Genomic DNA, 20,340 nt, shown 5'->3' with positions numbered 1-20,340 from the left:
CAAGGCAAATAAGTAGGGCTGGGTCTGCCATACAGGCCCTTTGATTAGGGACATCATATGCTCCAGTCTACCCTGGGGCCATCCCAGTTTACACCAGTTGTGCTATCATATGAACAGCTCCCTGCTTCACTCTCAAAATGTTTAGGTCTAGCACAAATATTGTGTGATCTCCTGCATATGAACTCATTGGTAAATGCAAATTCATGGAGTCAGAAATTAGAATACAGATAACCCAGGGAGGGATTGGGAAATGGGAAGTGTGCTGGTTTGAAAGGATTTATGTACCCTGGAAAAGCCATATTCTAATTCTAATCAGTTTTGTGGGAACAATGGTTTCTTCTAATCCCTATTCAGTACTATAGGCTGGAAACTTGATTAGGTTATCACCATGGAGATGTGACTCAATCAGCTGAGGGTATTAAACTTGATTAGATGGAGATGTGTCTCCACCCATTCCATGCGGGTCTTGATTAGTTTCCTGGGATCCTGGAAAAGAGGATCCTGTCAGAGAATGACAGGAGAATGAGGAGAACAATGAGAGAACGATGGGAGAATGAGGAGAAAGCCATAGCAGAGCTACACAGAGCCACGAAGCTGAGAGAACCCGAGAGTCCACCGCCAGCAACTTTTGGATATAAAGAAGGAAAATGTCCCCAGGGTGCTAGAGAGGAAGCTAGCAGGTGATGTGTTTGCCATGTGCCTCTCCAGATGACAGAGAAACTCTGACCATGTTCACCATGTTCCTTTCCACTTGAGAAAGAAACTCTGAACTTCATCAGTCTTCTTGAATCAAGGTACCTTCCCTGGATACCTTAGGTTGGACATTTCTAAAGACTTGCTGTAATTGGTACATTTCCATGGCCTAAAAACTGCAAGCTTGCAACTTATTAAGTTCCCCATTTTAAAAGCCGTTCTACTTTTGGTATACTGCATTCTGGCAGCTAGCAAACTAGAACAGGAAGTTAATGCTTGGTTGGTACAGAGTTTCTGTTTAGGGCGATGGGGAGCTTTTGGTGATGGGTGATGGGGATGGCAGCACAACATTATGAATGTAATTGCTATCCCTAAATTGTATACTTCAAAGTGGTTAAAAGGGGAAATTTCAGCTTGTATATATGTTACAGTAATAAGAAAAAAATATGTAGGATTGTACAATACAAAGAGTGAACCCAATATTAACTGTAGATTATAGTTAATAAAATTATTATGATACTGCTAAAGCCACCACACGAATGCAAAGTGTTAACAGAGAAAGCTGTGTGTGTGAGATGGAGGCCTATGGGAACTTTCTACTGTCTGCATGATTTTTCTGTAAACTTATAACTGCTCTAAGGAAAAAAAATAAACACCAAAAACCAAAAAATGAAAGCAAATAAAAATTGTTTGGGTTGCACACAGATTATATATTTATATGACCTCGGATTGTTTGTCCTGTACTCTTTTTACCATGACATCCAATTTGCCAAGACCAAAGAAAACCAGCATCTTTGAATGCTGATCTTTGGTTGGAGAGCACTAAAATAAAATGTTGGTCTCTGGAACAGAGTTTGTCTGATCTCTACCACTTTTTCACAAAGGTTTTGGAGTACTGAGATTTGTAGTCATGATAATTGGCAAGTGAAAAGACGAAACCTGCATCAAAGTAGGAAAGAACACTTGATGCATAAATTACTTCTTTAAAACTACAGAGGTCTGTAGCCAGTTGGTTTTGGACTGATCACTTCTGGAAATTTCCCACTAAATGCAGAAAGACAAGAAGCATATACCATACAGTCTTTGAAGAAACTGGATTTGAACTGTAGCCTGTTGTATTTTTCTTAAATTTAATGTTCTTGATGTTTTTAAGAGTGGTTTTAGGTTTGGAGAAAAGTTGAACAGAAAGTTCTCACATATGGAGTGCATACCCCTCACCACACACACCCAGATTCTCCTATTATTAGCATCTTCCATTAGTGTGGTGTCTTTGCTGCAATTGATGAACCAATATTGATACATTCTTATTAACTAAAGTCCATAGTTCACAGTAAGGTTCACCCTAAAATTTCTCTGTGCTCCCCACGTTCATCCCTCCCCCCTGCTCCCTGAACTCCTGGCAACTTCTGATCTTTTTAATTCCTATAAATTTCCTTTTTCCAGAACACAAAATAGTTGGAATCATACCATGTATGATTTAGATGAGCTTCTCTCACTTAGCCACATGCATTTGAGGCACTTCCATGTCTTTTATTTTCTTAAGGGCTCATCTCTTTTATTACTCTATGGTTTCAGTGTGCTACAGTTTCTTCATCCATTCACCTATTGAATGCCATCTTGGTCACTTCCAGTTTTTAGCAATTAAGAATAAAGCCACTCTAGGTATTTGTGTACAGGTTTTTGTGAACTTAAGTCTTAGTTGTATTTCTCTCAGCTTTCAGCCATCCACCTATGCTTAAGAAGCAAGACATCTGATTATTCCCCTTAAATGTGCAAATTGCTTGTCGATTTTCCTCCTGTCACTAATCCATTCAACAGATGTTTAATATCTCCTGTGTGCCAAGCATTGTGCTAAATGTTGGAGCCATAATAGTAACAAAGATGGATCCTGCTGTCAGGTGGGTTTTCATATGATCTCAGAAATCAAGTGAGCTAAAAAATCAACAAAATAATAAGTATAGTTTGGGGGTACAGGAGCATTCATGGGTGATGAGGGAGAGTCTCCCTGAAGAGGTCAACTAAGTTGTGATATAAAGTCTGAGAAGGAACCAGCTATGCAAGGACAGAGAGAAAGGTACACTGAGCTGGGAGAGACCTTGGTGTGTGCGGGGAACAGAAAGCAGCAGAGGGGCTGAAGTGTATTGTACTAAGACAGGGCCTGCGGGTGTTGGCATGAGATGAAGCTGGAGGTGGAAACAGGAGCAACTGCACATGGTTAACAGCTCATGTTCTGTAGAATCGGAGAGATTGAAAATGGGAAGTGTCATAAGTATGTGTTCATGTCTCATAGCTATGCTGTGACTATATAAACATCACCCTGTGAATTTGGAAAAACCCTCAGTCCCTGTAGCCCCATTCTCTCCCTTCCATGGTGAGATTTTTTGGAAGGACTGGACTTTGGACAAGTCTTCTGGAACATAATATGAACAGTGTTCCTGGTGTTGGACAATGGAGATGAAGTGACTTCAGGTCATCTCAAAATTAGGCCAGCCTACAAAGAAGCCATTTTGTATCTAACTCAGTTCAGATGGGGCCTAAGATTACCTGCCTCAGGCTAAATTTGTTTTTATAGTGTTATATAATAGTTACAACTGTGAATTCCAACGAAAATATTTCGTTAGGGCATACATGACTCGCTTGCTCTAACTGAACCAGGTTTAAATAAGTTAATTTTGCTAGCTACCAGCTAATTCCTCTCTATCTGACCAGTTCTCAATGATCAGAGTTCCTATTTAAAGAAAAAACAAAAAACAAAGCTAAGCCCAAATGTCCTAAACAATTGTAAAAACCTGTCTCAAACTGTACCATTAACACTACATATTGTTCAAATGAAGATGTGACAACTTATTCCAAAAGTTACCCATGTTTGTGTATATTAATTTTGCAGACTTAAAAACTTGTCAGATGAAAATAATTCAGAGAGAGGAGAAAACTCAAAGAGTTCTCAGCATCCTTCCCATTAAACAGACTTCATCAGAGTTTAGATGAGCAGAGCCGATGTTGAAGAATTTGCATACCTGTGACTGACGGGTCATTTATTTTTATGGGTCCTGTGGGCCCACAGTGCCCGGTGAAGGGCAGTTGTCCTGCTCCAAGCTACCTACCTGGTGGTGATTAGCCACAGGCAGGCATCATCATAAAGGCTAACACTTACTACACATGTGCAAAATACCTTTCTAAATTCTTTTTATGTATTATTTCACTTAACCCTCAACACCCTATGAGGTAGATGTTACAATGAACCCCCTTTAATAAAGGAGAAATAATTGGCCCAAAGTCCCACAGCTGGCAAATGGCAGAGTTGGGGCTTGAACCATGCAGGCAGGCAGATCAGGGAGCTTGCGCTCCCATTTTCTGCCATGTGACAATTCGTGCTGCTTCCCTCAGCTGCGAGGTTAGCACCTTGACCGAGGAAGGCGAGCCCACAGTCTGGCCAGCAGTCAATAAAGTGGCTTGGTAAAAACAGCTGGGCCAAAACTGGGACAGGAGTTATTAACTGAGTCGAACAGGGTTTCTCCCCTGAATTCGAGCTGAGGAATACATGCAGAGAAATAGGAGAGGGAGGCCAGAAAGCAAAAAGTCAATTGATGAGAGCTCAGGTAAACTGAGGGTGCACATGCGTAGAGGACTAGAAGGGTTGTATAGGAACCGAAGCAGTGCTCAGTCACAAGGAATAGCAAGCAGAGGTCGGGAAGAGGGTGGAGCAGAGGACAGAATCATGTGGGGAGAGAGCTTAAGGTGATAGAGAACTTAAGGTGATGGCTTCAGTGAACTGTAGCAGCCGAGAAGACTGAGCCCATGTCTGTTGTGTCCATCCCCACACTCCCTGACACTCAGGAGATGCTCAACAAATGCTGGTCCCATGCAAACAGAGTGAAGAAGATTCCCTGAGGGTAGCTAGGTCCTGCTGATGGCAGCACACTTGAGGGCACTTCAAGAATTTTTTTTTATTTTTTATTTTTATTGAGAAATCTTTACACACATAAAGTCTATCCATAGTATACAATCAGTGGCTCACAATATCATCACATAGTTGTGTATTCTTCACCATGATCATTTATAGAACATGTGCATCACTCCAGAAAAAGAAATAAAAAGGAAAAACTCATACATTCCATATCCCTTATCCCTCCCTCTCACTGACCTCTCATATTTCCATCTACCCATTTTTTTGCTCTTTATCTCCCCTATTATTTATTTATTTTTTATCCTTATTTTTTACTCATCTGTCCATACCCTGGATAAAAGCATCAGACACAAGGTTTTCACAATCACACAGTCACATTGTAAAAGCTGTATCATTATACAGTTGTCTCCAAGAATCAAGGCTACTGGAACACAGCTCAACAGTTTCCAAGGTACTTCCCTCCAGCCACCCCAATACTCCATAAACTAAAAAGGATTATCTATATAATGCATAAGAATAACCTCCAGGATTATTGCTTGACTCTGAAATCTCTCAACCAATGAAACTTTATTTTGTCTCATTTCTCTCTGCTCCCTCTTGGTCAAGAAGACTTTCTCAACCCCTTGATACCTGGTCCCAGCTCATCCTGGGAGTTCTGTCCCACGTTGCCAGGGAGATTTTTACCCCTGGGGGTCATGTCCCATGTAGGGGGGATCTTCAAGAATTCTTACTGCAGGGAGCCAACAAGAGTGCTTTACCTCCATTTTCCTCCATTCTACAGCTCCTTTTTTCCTCTCAAGATTTCCTTCTCCTTTAATGCCCAGAATCTCATTTCAACAAAACCCATTTTCATTTCCTGAGGTTGCTTAAAGTTACTTTTTCTTGTGTGTGTGGCAAGGACAACTCAGAAACTAAGAATGACATTTATTTATGTGGAAAGAGGAAACAAAGTCTCTAAATCCCCTTCAAATTTTCCTTTCCCTCTCATTAGGGATAGAAATAAAAACAATTTATTTCCACCCAAGAATGATATTTTAAAATCAAAGCACGTAAGGCTAAGGTGCATAGATTTTTAAAAATGTTAAGCCTTATGAATTTAAAATTACCTTCCAGTGGTGAATGGTGATTTGTCTTCTTTCTGTTTTAAAAATTCAAGGTGGGTCATGCATTTACATGAATAATCTGAATAATGACTTTCTATTTATTAGAATAATTAAAAAAAATCTGTCTCACATGTTCTCCTCCACTGCCAATTATGTGTCTCAAGAATGGAGCTCAGGGCCAGTTTTACAAGAAATGTTTACATCTGCTGATTTTTTCACTGGAAGCCAGGCTCGAAAGTGAATTTAAAGAATTTGGTAAGCAGCAGATGTGGAATGTTTCATGGAGAGAACACAAGATTTGGATTCAATAGTCCTGAATTCTAGCTCCCTTTTTCCACTTTTCTGACAGTAATCGTAAGTGAGTTACTTAACTCCTGGGTTTATTTTCTTGTCTGTAACTGAGGGTTAGGAGAGTAAATTCAGTAATAACTATTAAACAGGACTGTTGTGAGATTTTGGTGGGAAATCTCACAATATATAAATCTCACAATCATAGATATGGGAAATCTCACAATACAGTTGATGGAAAATCTCACAATATGTGAAAGCACTAATGCAATGATTATTTTAGATTTTCCTCTTGCATTGATTATTGGCCATAAATAGTTTCAGTTTAGCCTTATTCGTATTTGTTATGCATAACTTTATTAATTGGGTGGATGACCGAGTGCAGATTATTTACTATCCTTATAATTTGTTCTTAAGATAAATATAAAAATCTGTAACTTAGTTTGTCTCTTTACCCCCAGGTCAATTCCTTCCCTTGCTCTTAAAGCTCCAGGTGCACTGGCCTTTTCTCAGGTTTTCGGGAAGCCATGTTCTAGAGCCTTGCATATGTTGTTTTCTCTGCTAAAATGCTCCCCTCACTCCAATCCTGCTCCACTCCCCCCTTCTCCCAGCTCATGCCTATATTTAGATCTCAGTTCCGATGTCACATGCTGGGGAAGTCTTGCCCAACGTCAGCATTAGCTCAAGTTCACCTGTTACGGGCTCTTCTACCATCCTGTCCTTCTCCTTGGACTTTTCTCAGGTGCTGACTGCCTAATTTTCTGTGCACCAGCTGGACTGTCTTCCTGAAGGCAGAGGCTGTATATGCTACTTCTGCTGGGAGCCCAACACACAGCTTAGTGACCGGCATATAGCAGATGCTTGATAAATATTTTTGGCTGAATGAAGAGAAAAATAATTTCAAACAATCAATAAAGCCTATAATGCAAAGCATGCATATTGAATAGTTAATAAAAATAATTTATACTAACAACTGTGCCAGGTACTAAAGAGAGTGATAAAGTACATGAAATAATAATTTACTTTCTATTCATCACATGAGAACTCGGTTATTTGTTACATGGGAATTAGCTTTGTCTACAAGTATATATAATTAAAAAGATAATATAAAAGTTGAACATTGGAACCAGAGAATATATAAATATGAAAGGAAAGACAGTTACAAAGGTTGAATAAATATTTAAACTAGAGGAGCCTATGAAGTTAATAAAATTGTGCTCTAAATGTGACTCTAAGCTTCCTGGGGGCCAAAACAAAAATGAAAATATGATAAGTTATATGATGGTCATTGACCTCGGGATGAAAGCACCCCAATCCTTGGGAAAATAATTTTTTTCCTGAAATAAATTTCTTTTTTAAAGGGATAGCACTTATTTTTTCCATGGATCCTTGAACAGGTTGGTAGCCTTCCAAAACCTGTGGCATTAGAAGGTCAGAGATTCAGCTTCCAGATTGTTCTCTCCTGCCCTCCCTTCCCAACCTCTGCCATCCTCTCCACACTGCTCTCTTTCTCTTCTTAAATTTCTGTCTCATTGCAAACAGAAAATAAACTTTATGCCTGGTCTTTCCCGAAGCTGGGGTGGTGGTGGGGGCATGTCTGAGCCTGGTGAGTCCTAACCCAGTGACCCAGTGAAAGTCAGCCCTGGCTTCAGAAAGCTCCCCACCCACCAGCTAGGTGACCTAGGGTGAGTCCTTTTGTCCCCTGAGGCTCTGTCTTCCTGCCCTTGGGGCGTGGCCCTTATCTCCCTCAAAGGGTAGCTGAGAAGGTGAATATCGCCTGTGCTGGTACCTGGCAGAGCCCATGTTGCATAAATGTTTCTCATACATTTCTTCTTCCCTCTCTAAATTGGTATAAGGATTGATGGAGATATTCTGTATACTCAAAAAACTCTTGTATATGCGTGTTCTAGAGGCTGAGCTAGAAGAGGCCCACTGCACTAGCTCAACAAACAAAACAGGAAGAATTGAATATCTTTCTGTTTACTAATGATTTCCTTCCCAGAAACTTTATTTTATACATATTTTTATTTTTTTACCTGAAGCAAGAAAATATGATCTCTAATCTATTCTCTTGTTACCTGTATACAATTAAAATGTATAAGTATATGCAACTTAAAAAAAATCCTTCTTTCAGCAAATTAAAAGACAGTTCATCAGTGACTCATGCAAGCGGAAAGAGAGCAGGAAGTTATGGAACCCCCTAGACTTAAGGCCATGAGTGAAGAATGACTTCACGATTGAGCTTTTGTTGGCCTTGGCCAAATTTACCGCCTTTATATACCAAGACTAGACTTCTCCTTAGCTGAACTTAATCACTGCAAGAGATGTTTTCTTTCTGTAAAATTCTCAGAATGCTTTTTTGATCTCTTGTGGAAAATGTTTGCATTGACAAAAAGTCAAAGCTCCACCTAGACCATCAAGTCTGGGAAACCTGACCAAGTTCTTCTTGTCTTTCCAGCTCATTCAAACCAGAGTTTTCCATTTGGGAAGGTCACGAGGAATGTGCAGTCTCTTTAAAGCCACCTCAGAAATGACTGTTTCTAGAACAAAGTCTCGGGTGTAACAAAGCATACTGCCCAGTGGTTACCAGCAGAGTCCACAGAAGGACATGACTATCTGTATCGTAATTTCCCCTATTTTTTTTTTTCTCCTGAAAGAAAATATCCTGGTCACACACCATATCTAAAATTGGATACTCTGTCTGTGTCTCATTATGGTTTTGTGGACAAAGGAACTAAAAACAATGGTAGTTTAAAAATAAAATTGCTTTATTTCCTCTGGCAGTGTCAGAAATCTATACCCTTTCACCAGAAAAAAAAAAGCATACTAATTGTGTGGTTGTAACATACTGGTAAAAATCTAGCACCAAGTGTTGTAAATGGAAAGGCAGAATGGAATTATACAGGGAAATATAAAGTACTTATCTATTAAGAATATTTAGATTTAGTGGACCATGGCTATTAAAATAGTAAGGTTTTAATGACCAATATCCACTGAGAAGTTATGTTTGCTAGGCCATGGGCCACTCTATTTTGAACATCTGGCATTTCTCTTTGTTCATCAATTTTCTATCTTTACAATTTTGGGACTTGGAACAGTAACCCCAGAGGCAGCCATGGAAGGCAGTCCTTTGTGGCCTGTGAAACTGTATCACTCAGTTTTGTATTGCGGGCTAGCAAACCAATACTTCCAGCTCTGTGATATTGAGCTGTCTACAGAGCATGTAATAAAGTGAAGAGGAACATGTCATTTGCTCCTCATTGAGTACTTAGTATATTAGATGCTGCTACATCACCTAATTTATCTCACTTAACTCCCATGAGGACCCATTCGTTGGTGATATCATTATTCCTATTTTAAAGAAAAGAAACTGAGGTTCAGAAAGTATGAGTCACAGCCTATGTGTATCAGGGAGCACACATTCTGATTTAGGTATGTTTGACTGTGGATTCTTTCCTCTAAACGCCACACATCTTGCCCCTTAAACATCTAGTTGATAGTTACCTAATTATCCGCCGTGCAGAGGATGAAGACTGGGTTATAGTCCAAGCTCTCCAAATAATTTCCAATGTGACCTTGGGAATGTTACTTCTTTGTCCACAGGCCTTGATTTTCATACCAGTAAAATATGGAGAGTTGACCTAGACGGTCTTTGAGATTCCTTTTCTCACACCATCATTTCGTCTGATTCTGTGAACTAAGCTGGATTGTTTGGGTGTTCTTGATAATTTGAGCAGAGCAGTGGTTGTTGTGACCCACATCATAGCACTATGTTCTGTAGTAGACCACAGCCTGTGGTTTTGTCGTAGAAGTATTTGGAGCAAATAAATTGAGGGACCATCTGAGAGAAGATCAGAAAAACTAGGTAGTAACTAAGATCAGAAAAACTAGGTAGTAACTTGTTTTCCCACTTACTAGCTATGCATGCTCCAGCAGGCTATGTAGTTTTTGAGTTTCAGTTTTCTCACCCAAGATGTAACAGTGTCTCTCATACCTAATGACTTGAGATTAAACAATGTATGTGAAAGCCTTTGTATGTGTAAGGGCATGCATAGTAGAAATATGGTAAGGTTCTAGATAAGCAGTGGCCAGGAGAAGAATGGATAATGGGCAACATTAATCACAGAACAAGTCATCAATGAATCACCTTTTATTGGTCTAGCAGTGTTTTGGAAGAAGAGCATGAAATAGCGTCTGCTGTTCTGACCGTGTTTTAAGATTCTTTTTATGCCTCCTCTAATTCTACCCCGGGACCCCTCCCCATTAGGAGAGGCTAACTGGGTGATCATTAGGCATACTAGATACTTCTTAGTTGTCTCATTGGCCATGCTGCCCTGGGGTTGACCTGGTTTTTATTTGCTTGCCTTGTCTGTTATAGTCTGAGCTTCTCAAGAGGCTCTATCTTGTTTATCTTCAGGTCACCATCATGTCTTTCTCTGCCTACCATAATGTCAGTGCTCAATGCATGTTGGTTGGAGGACTGCACTTCCTTTCAATATTTTTAGGCATATGGTACAAATAGGGTACAACTAAGCAATAACACCAATAATTATAATAAGATTGGCTAATAATAATAATAGCTACAATTTCAATAGCTGCTGCTTATTGAGGACAAAGGTAATGGAGAATGATCACTAGCATACAACCACACTTGAACATTCCATTCCAGTAATTGTCTTTTTGCAGGCTGAATTTCGACCTGTGTATCTGGAATAACAAATGTCTGTCTCCAACTTGGTAGAGCCGCCTCTCAGCTGAGAGTTTAGTTCCGGCAGCATCTTCCATTTTAATATTTACAGCAGCAGATTACGCAATGATTTGTGAATTTTATTGTGCTTTTTCATTTACTTTATAAAAATACATGGAATGGAAAAATGAAAGCATGAGTGCTGATTTTAATAAGTAATTTGATCTCTGTATTAGTTAGGGTTCTCTAGAGAAACAGAATCAACAGGGAACACTCACAAATATAAAAATTTATAAAAGTGTCTCACGTGACTGCGAGAATGCAGAGTCCAAAATCCGCAGGGCAGTCTGTGAAGCTGACGATTCGGATGGAGGGTCTGGACGAACTTCACAGGAGAGGCTCGCCAGCTGAAGCAGGAAGAGAGCCTGTCTCTTCTGAATCCTCCTTAAAAGGCTTCCAGTGATTAGACTGAGCATCACTCATTGCAGAAGACACTCCCCTTGGCTGATTACAAATGGAATCAGCTGTGGATGCAGCTGACGTGATCATGATCTAATTCTATGAAATGTCCTCATTGCAACAGACAGGCCAGCACTTTCCCAACCAGACAAACAGGTACCACCACTTCGTCAAGTTAACACATGAACCTGACCATGACAGTCTTATAAACTTAATTCAATTTAGAAAAAGATGGAAATCATCAGGATGCCAAAACCTGGGACAATTTATTCTGAATTGGACATTTATTGAACTTAAGCCATCAACTGCGTGGTTCAGTTATCAAAGGAAAGAATGAAGTTATAGAGCATTTGCAAAATTCTAGAACCCCATGGTCAAGTTATGCTGAAAATGGAATGTAATTAAAAATTTTGTATTTTTATAGCACACTGAACATGGGATTCCACTTATATAATATGTAATAATGTTCTTTTTTCATACTTGAAATTTCTTCTCAGCAATGTATACAAGAAAATTGCCAATTTCTTAGGTCTTGTTTTATTCTTCAAACAACTGTCAGCATATTCCTCACCATTATAGAGAAATTGAGGCTCTTGGATGTAAACTAACCTTCCTAAAGCCACATACTTAGTAAGTGGCAAAGCTATAATGCATACATACAACATGATCTGAAGTCAGTGACTCTAGTGCTTTTTTTTTTTAAGAGGGAAGGACTCATTATACTTGAGGAAATAGGACAGAGAAAAGAAATTAATACTTGTAAGATCAACGTGGGAAAAAAGGGTGGCTCAGAACAGAAATTACCACTAACCCCTAGGTGTTAAGTTTCCTTTCTCTGAAGTAACGTTTTACTTGTTCATTGTTAATAGAATAAAACAAAAAATGACGTGGCTTTAAGCAATTTGACCAAAGTATAAATTTTATAGAAGTAGGTCAGGTACATATTATTGCTCTGAGTTATCATACATTGGTTGTTTCACTGGAAAATAGCTAAGGTTTTTGGAGTTCTTTAATCAACTTAATCAGGTCAGACCTCCAGCTTAAAGGGGTTCTAGTAACAAATCTTCGAAAGACTCTAAACTGCTTTCTTAAAACCACAGGCTAAAAGGGTTATTAAATTAGTGGCATAAAGTGATAGAATTAAGAATACTACTTGATTAACCTAATATCATTGTATTTTACAAAGCAATTGAAATAGCTTTGACCTTTGAAAAATAAATTACTAAATTTTTCTGTTAAATTTGAGTCTGAGAACATGGTAAATAGCGAATGAGTTGTAGCTGAAGAATTTGAGGGTTTTAGTACATAATTTTATTTAAGAAATTTAGCAATAACAAAATCCAATTTTTACCTTTCCTTTTATGCTGTAGAAGACTGGTGCTTCCTATGTGTGAAATATGTTACAATGCACATTTTTAACATATACATATCAATAAATATTTTCATATATATATATTCATATATATCACCGAACATTTCAGTAATAGCTATTTTTTCCAAATTTCTAAAAGCCATTTGTTGGTCACTTCAACTGCCTGGATAGTAAAAATTGGCAGCAAGCAGACTAACCTTCAAGAAGCTAAAAAGGTTGATATAGTGGTTGAGTAATGAACAATTAGAATTTAATTCATAAAGGAATCCCTTAGTTGCCACTCAGAACCAACAGACTCATTTTCTGACATGCTAAAAATATGTCAGAACCCAGTTCTGACTTTGAACATGCAAATTAGAAAAGGGCTTAACCAAAACAGGTGCACAGAAGGTGGTGAGGGAGGGTAGAGAGAAATGATAACAGCAGACACAAAATTTACTGGCAAAACTACAGAGCTAGTTGCTATACAGTGCATTGTAGAAACATAGGCTCAGGCACAAGAGAGACTTAGTAAATAATCACTTTATTACTTACACAGCAGACCCAAAAAAGAGTTCACTCTGGCCAGTCCCTTGGGGAGGCCAGCTTCTCAGGTCAGGGTCGATGGATGGCCACTCTGCATGCCTCAGTTCATGCCGGAGATGAGGGACCAATTGTGACTGGTCCCCTGGGGAGGCCAACTGCTTAGCAGCTTCACCTACCTAGCTTCATGCCGGAGATGAGGGACACCTGAGTGATGGGCTTTTATGTATTCTAGGGAGGAGGAGCCTCTGCCAATGAACAATCTTTGTGTCCTGGCAAGCAGCTGGAGCTGGTTAAGATTTAGTCTTCCCTGGCTGGCTGTGGTCTCTTACAAAATTGAATCACACCAAACACTTGCACACAAACAAACAAGACTAGAAACATAACAAACACCTGCATGCAGACAAGCAAGAGGGGAAAGTTTGGGGGTAGGTGAGGGCTGGGAGATGGCCACTGAGTGTGTCAGTGACTCCAGTGGAAATAAGCAGCGTCACAAGCTCCAATAGGCCCTATAGGCAGCACTATATAATAAGTTTATATCAAGGATCCAGAGTCATAAAGAGAGCACTAAGTAGCATCTAGTAGCTTCTATTTAAGACAGCAGATTAGCATGGAACGTATTGTAGAAAGATTTCTATCCAGTATGGTAAAATAAGGGGGGTGGGATGGAGGTGCATATAATGTCTCTGAAAAGCCAAATTCTGTAAACTATTTTATTCATTTATTCATTAATTCATGAATGACAGATCAAGTACCTCTTGTTTATTCATTGATCCAACAAGGATTTATTGAGTCCTACTCTGTACCAGGCACTGCTCTAGACTCTAGGATACACTGATGAACACAAGAGATAGAAATATCTGCCTTTGTGGTACCTACGTTTTAGTTGAGTGGACAGACAATAAAAAAGTAAATAAGTAACCTATGGAAAGTATACAGAATATAAGAAGTGATAAATACTGGGGAGAAACATAAGGCAAGAAAAGGGTAAAAGGGACATGGGGGATAGAACGAGATCACAGCGTTAAGTAAGAATAGTCAAGGAAGATCTCTCTGGGAAGGTAATATCCAAGCAGAGTTGAAGGAGGTGAGTGAGCATGGACTGGTTCTCTGGAGGAAGTGTGGTCCAGGCAGAAGAGCTGGCAAGTCCCAGTACAGAGAATGGAGCAGTAGCAAGGAGGCCAGGAGGACTGTAGCATTGTCGGTAGAAAAAGAGTTAGGGGAAGAGTTTGGTAGAGAGGGGACATAATGTTGGACTTTTGCCTTGTGAGAGATAAGAAACCAATTCAAGATTGTGAAAATTGGAGGAGTGACATGATCTGATCCTGATATTTAAAAGAATTGTGTTGGCCAGTGTGTGAACAGACTTCAGAGCAAGGGTTGAAGGCAGGAGGCTAACTGCTGTATTCCAGGCTAGGAGCGATGGCAACTTGAAGTAGGGTGTTGGAGGGAAAGGGGCCCCGATGAGATCAACCTAGGGTTATATTTCCAGGGTACCATTGACAGGATTTCCTGATGGAGCAGATGTGGGCTATTTGGAGAAAGAGATGAGTTCTGGATGATTCCCTGGATTTTGGCCTGAGCAACTAATATGGTGTCATTTACCAAGAGCATAGAAGACCCAGGTTTGGGGTGGGGAAGGGGGCAGTGGTCAAGAGCTAGGTGTTGGCCATGAGACATTAAGATGCCTGTTAAAATTCCTAGTAGCGACCCAGAGCTGGCAGATGGGTACACTGGGCTGGTGGTTGGGATAGAGGGCTAGGCTACAGATGTAAATTTGGAAATTATAAACATTTTAATGGTATGTGCTAAATCCAAAGATTACATGTGGATTAGCACAGTAGTCAAAAAATTAAGATAAAATCTTTCCCTTTAAGCTGTGAAAATACATAAATACAATGAAAATAAGAGGAAAGAATGTTATAAACAGTAAAAAAAAGTAAAATAAAGTGCTATAAACCAGTATATTGGAAATTTGGAGGTACATTGAGAGCTTTATGGAGCATGATGAAGAAATGCTTCAGAAAGAAGATGGAGTTGTTTGGTCAGTCTTAGAAGATAAGATTTTTTTACAGGAAGAAACGGATGGAGAAATATATTCCAGGACAAAAGACCATCAGTAGTGAAAGCAGTAAGGAAAGAAATTAGTGACTATGGCTAGAGAATACTGAGAAATAAGAATGTTTTTGCTAGATCCTTGTCTCTAAAGGACCATAAATGCCACATGAGGAGGAGAATTATATAGCAGACCATGTGGTACCATTTACTAAATGAAACTGATGTGTATAATGTACATACTGAAAAATGCTTAAATCATCGAAGTGTACGGCTCAATGAATGTTTGCCACGTGAAAACACCTGTGTAAACCAACCACTTGGATCAAGAAATGGAATATTGCCAGCACCCCAGAAGCCTCCCATGTGCCACCCCAAGTCTTTTCAAAAAAGATTTTGAACTTTATATTGATGGAGTCATACAGCATATTCTCTTTTGTGTCTAGTTTTTTCATAGCAGTTTGTTCCTTTTGATTTCTGTAAATACTGCAATTTATTTGTCAAGTGTACTATTGATGAACATTTGAGTTGTTTTCAACTTGGGGCTGTTTTAAATTATCCTGCTAAACATTCATTCAGCAGCGTACATCTCTTTGGGCATTTGCTTGGGAGTGGGATTATTGGTTCACAGAGGCTAGAAATGTTCAGCTTTTGTAGATACTGCTAAATAGCTTTCCAAAGTGGTTGTACCAATTAAAACTCCCACTAGAGTGTATGAGAATTCCAATCTCTTCAGCTTCTTGCTCACACTTGGAATTGTCACGTTTTATAAATTTTAAACTGTTCTGATGTATTAGTGGTAAGTTATGATTTTCATTTGGATTTTTCTCATGATGTCTAGCACCTTTTCATATGTATAATAACATTTGAATATCTTCATGTGGGCACTGCTTGGTCAATTCTTTTGACCATTTTTTAAATGGATTGTCATCCAAATTTATAGAAGTATTCTATATAATCTGGATATAACTACTTTGTCGCATACATACATTGCAAATGTATACATCTTCCACTCTGAATTTTCACTCTCTCAGTGGTATCTTTTGATAGACATACTTTCTTAAGTTTAATGAAGTTTTACTTATCATTTTTTAAAAATATATGCTTAGTGATTTTTGGGTTCTGTTACTAAATATTTGCCTATACTCAGTGAAGAGATTCTCCTGTGCTACCTTCTGAAGGTTTTATTGTTTTACCTTTCAGATTAGGTCAATTGACTTTTGTGAATGGTGCGAGGTAGGGTCTATTTCTAGATTCCTTTTTTGTTCCATTTGTCTCATGAAAGCTTTTTTCCTAAGCCACCCAGGTGACTGGGGACCCCCGATACATGAGGAGGTCATTCCTGGGCAGGACTTGGGTGCGGAGGCAGAAGAGGTCTTAAGTCAGAGCACCAGCCTCGGGGTCCTGGAGCATGATCATAGAGACTGAGAGTTGCAGAGCTCCACTTCCAAAATGGGAGTTCCTGCTGGCAGGGGTTGGGGAGGGCAGGGGGCACCTGTCAGCCCCAGGTAGTTTGAAAGTCACTGTATGAACGACAAGCAGTACAGGCTCTGCAAACACTGCAGAGGCAACCTGGTGTGGGTCAGTATTTTTGCCAGTTCCTGCCCCACCAACAGTTTAGCAAGGCGGAGCTGCATAGTCTGGCTGCTGTCTAGCAGGTCACAATAGCTGCCAACCAGCAGGCCAACTCTGCAAACCCCAGCACCACACTATAGCAGGTGACCACACCCCAGGCCTGGTGTCCAGATATGGACACTGTGTTGGCCACCCCACTCATCAGCCAATCTTAGAAGGGACACTCTCAGTGCCACCACTTGATCCACTCTGTGATACTGGGGAACACCACTTCCCCACCCCTCGGCTGGTCCCAGGCCCAGATGTATCAACAGCCACAGCTGGGAAAACTATTGCAGGTGACCCAGACCCTGGGCTGCAATGTGCCTCTAGCCTCCCTACTCATCTTGATGCCTGATGAGGCAATGGCTGCAGTCCAGGAGGAGGCACCATCTGCCCAGTCTCCTGGAACTCATGCAGATGCAGGTCAGGTATAGAACTTGGCAGTGAGGAACCAACAGGTCTCAGCCCCAGGACCCCAAATGCAAGGCTCAACTCAGAAAGCCATTCCTCCTGGAGCCCCCTTGCCTCTAGCCTTTCCAGGGCCTCTAGCCAAGCTCTCGCTATGACTGAGGCTTCCTCAGGAGCCACGGGCCAGCTCTCAACCTTTGTCAAGCTGGTGGAGGCAGTGGGAATAGCATCCTAGGATCCATGGATTCAGGAAGAGGTGGCCAGGCACCTAGGGGTTTGAGTCAGTTGCCTTCCTAGGAATAGTGGTGATGGGAGTTGTCCCAAAAAGGGCATGGGAATGGTACAGCCCTTGCCTGCAGCCACTGCCCCATTAGGCCAAGGTAGGCAGCCAGTGACAGAAAGTGCAGTGGCCAAAAGGCCAAAGCAAAGGGGAGTGGTCAGAATGTGGACAGGAACCTGACACAGGCAGATACACCTGCTCCTAACCGGACCCTTATTAGCTCAGCCATTTATAAACAGATTCAGCTCCATTCACTGATTCAGCAACAGCCACAGATCCACCTTCAGCAGAAGCAGGTGCTGATTCAGCAGCAGGTTGCCATCCACGACCAGCAGCAGTTTCATCACTGCCAATCCCAGCTACTTCACACAGTTCCCCACCTCCAGTTGATGCAGCAGCAGTTTCATCACTGCCAGTCCCAGCTACTTCACACAGTTCCCCCCTCCAGTTGACGTAGCAGTAGTTTCATCACTGCCAATCCCAGCTACTTCACACAGTTCCCCACCTCCAGTTGACGCAGCAGCAGTTTCATCACTACCCCTCAGCCACCACGTCTACTCAGTAGGTCCCATCTGCTCAGCAGGTCCCCCTTCCCCAGTCCAAGCAGCAAAAGCCCAAACCCTGGTCTTTACCCTTCTCTGTCCCACGTGACCCATCCCCCAAACCACCCATCTGTAGCACCTATCAAGTCTCCACAGTTAGGGGCTGCTAAGATGTGGGCTAACCAGCAACCACCACCCCATATCCCTGTGCAACTTGTGGGCACCTGACAGCCAGTTACAGCCCAGGTGCAGGCTTTGGACTTAGCACAGCTGGCAGCCGTTATACCTACTTCACAGGTGATGCCAAGTACAGTGCAACCAGCTGGTCTGGCCCATTTGGCCTCCTTAGCACCTTCATCCCAGACACATGTGCATTGCATGAGTGCCCTTCCACATTGGCCCTTGGGATGATCCTTGCCCCTGTGCAGGGAACAGCACAAGTAGAAAAAGGTGGGGCCACTCCCTCCTCACTTGTTGTAGCCCAGGTCCCTGCTGCCCTCTGCATGCAGTCTGCATATCTGCTGGGTAAGCCCCAGACCTCAGCTGTCAAATGCAGAGCTAAGTCTGAGGAGGAGAGAGAAGATGTCTCCACATTGGTGGTTCAGTGCTTCCTGCCAAGACATCTCCAGTAGCATAGAGCCCAAAGGCCATGGAGAAGATTGGTCTTGTAGAAAGCTGAACCAGTGGCCAGTGGGAAGGCTGATACTCCAAGCAAACAGTGAGCCAGCAGCCTTGACCCCTGCTTCCACAGCACTGCCTCCTTTGCTCGCCATCATGTCCAGACAGAAGGTGACTCAAAACCCTCACAGGCAGTAGTGAAGCCCCAGATTCTCACCTGCATCATTGAAGGCTTTGTTATCCAGGAAGGAGCAGAACCTTTCCCAGTGGGTTTTGGCCTTCAAATTGACCTTCCAACAGGGCTGAATGAGAATCAGTTGGTGGCCCCTTGGGAGGGGACAGCCCATCTACTAAGCTAAATAAGAAGGCAAATCTCCTGCTGTGGGAGCACTGTGCTAAAAGGTACAACATGAACTGCAGCCACCAATTCTGGCTGAAGAGGAAGAAAATGGAAGTATTTCAAGAGCTGGTGTGGCTACTGCAGTTCCTCTGACATTGCCTGTGGCAAAATCCAGGGCGGTGCCACCGTGGACAAGAGAACCCTAACCCGGGTTCAGATGATTCCAGTTATGACAAAGCTCTCTCCCCAGCTTCTCCCGGCCTTCATCAGTGAGAGCTGGGCTTGGAGAACATGACCTGGGCATCCCCAATACAGCTCCACTTACTCCAGAGTTACATGGAATCAGCCCTGTGATCCTGTCTGGTTGCCCTCACCATTGGAAGATAGGGTTGATGTGAGTTCATAACTTTTTCTGCAAGGCTGCCAAGAGACCATAGAGCAGTTTCATTCCCAGGAGGTTGAGGGACAGGCCCTCTTATTACTTCAAGAAGAACATCTTGTGAGTGTCTTGAACTTCAAGCTGGGCCCTGCTCTCAAAATCTGTGTCAAGGTAAATGTCCTCAGTGTGGTCTCGTGTACACACCAACCTATGGCAGACGCTCCCCAGTCCTGGTTATAACCTGGTCAAGCAGAGACTTCGCGGGGAAGAAAGAGATGTCCCAATTATGTAGATCTTCTGTAGAGGGGATTACTGAGACAGGGAAGAGAAGTCCAAGGATTGGTTGCTGGTGCTACATGGCAGCAGCTCTGAAATTTTCTCTGGGTTCTATTTTATTTTTGAAGATCTTTACAATTCTCATCATCCCACCTACCCTCATTTGAGTGGAATTACAGTATGGTAAGGCCAGGAGATGGGTGGCCTGGAGGTTGCTCCCAATCCACAAAGGGAGAGGCATTCTAGTTTGTGTGACACAAGTAGCAAAATCTGGTGTCCACCCTCCTCCCCCTGGATTTCCTCCTGTAGTTGTGGCCCAGAGTTTTCTCTTCCCCCGACTCCCTTAGTATTGAACATTTTTACCTGCATCTGTGGGAGTTACCGGCCAGTGCAGACTTGGTTGGCATCTTTTGGGTTTGCCACGGAGACTAAGAGTGTTTGACTGGCACATGTGTGGCTGTTACTCTTCCTGCATCTCCCACTCCTGTCCAATGCATGTGTCGTCTTCTCCTCTACCATTCTTTTCAGTTCCAACTCTGCTTTCCCATCACTTTATAAAACAGAAGTACATAGCTGGGATTGAGGTCAGAAGTATAATAAGTTCTTGCCTTAGGCACTGTTCATTGTACAACAAAACTATTACATATTTTTTTCCTCAGTTAATGGATAAAAAATTACGTCACTTTGTTTCCAAATATTTGGGGATTTTTCTAGGTAGTTTTTGTTACTGGTTTCTAGCTTAATTCCACTGTGGTTAAACATATTCTTTTTCATTTCAATCCTTTGAAATGTGC

The 20,340-nt window shown here is 41.5% G+C and overlaps 1 pseudogene; it reads left to right on the top strand.

Annotated features, from left to right (window-relative positions):
* The first annotated feature begins 14,128 nt into the window (after positions 1 to 14,128).
* Positions 14,129 to 19,510, top strand: LOC143690725 (polyhomeotic-like protein 1; annotated as a pseudogene).
* Positions 19,511 to 20,340: the final 830 nt, after the last annotated feature.

Source organism: Tamandua tetradactyla, chromosome 7 (genome assembly GCF_023851605.1).
Source record: "Tamandua tetradactyla isolate mTamTet1 chromosome 7, mTamTet1.pri, whole genome shotgun sequence".
NCBI lineage: Eukaryota > Metazoa > Chordata > Mammalia > Pilosa > Myrmecophagidae > Tamandua > Tamandua tetradactyla.
This window is presented reverse-complemented; position numbering and strand designations above follow the sequence as displayed.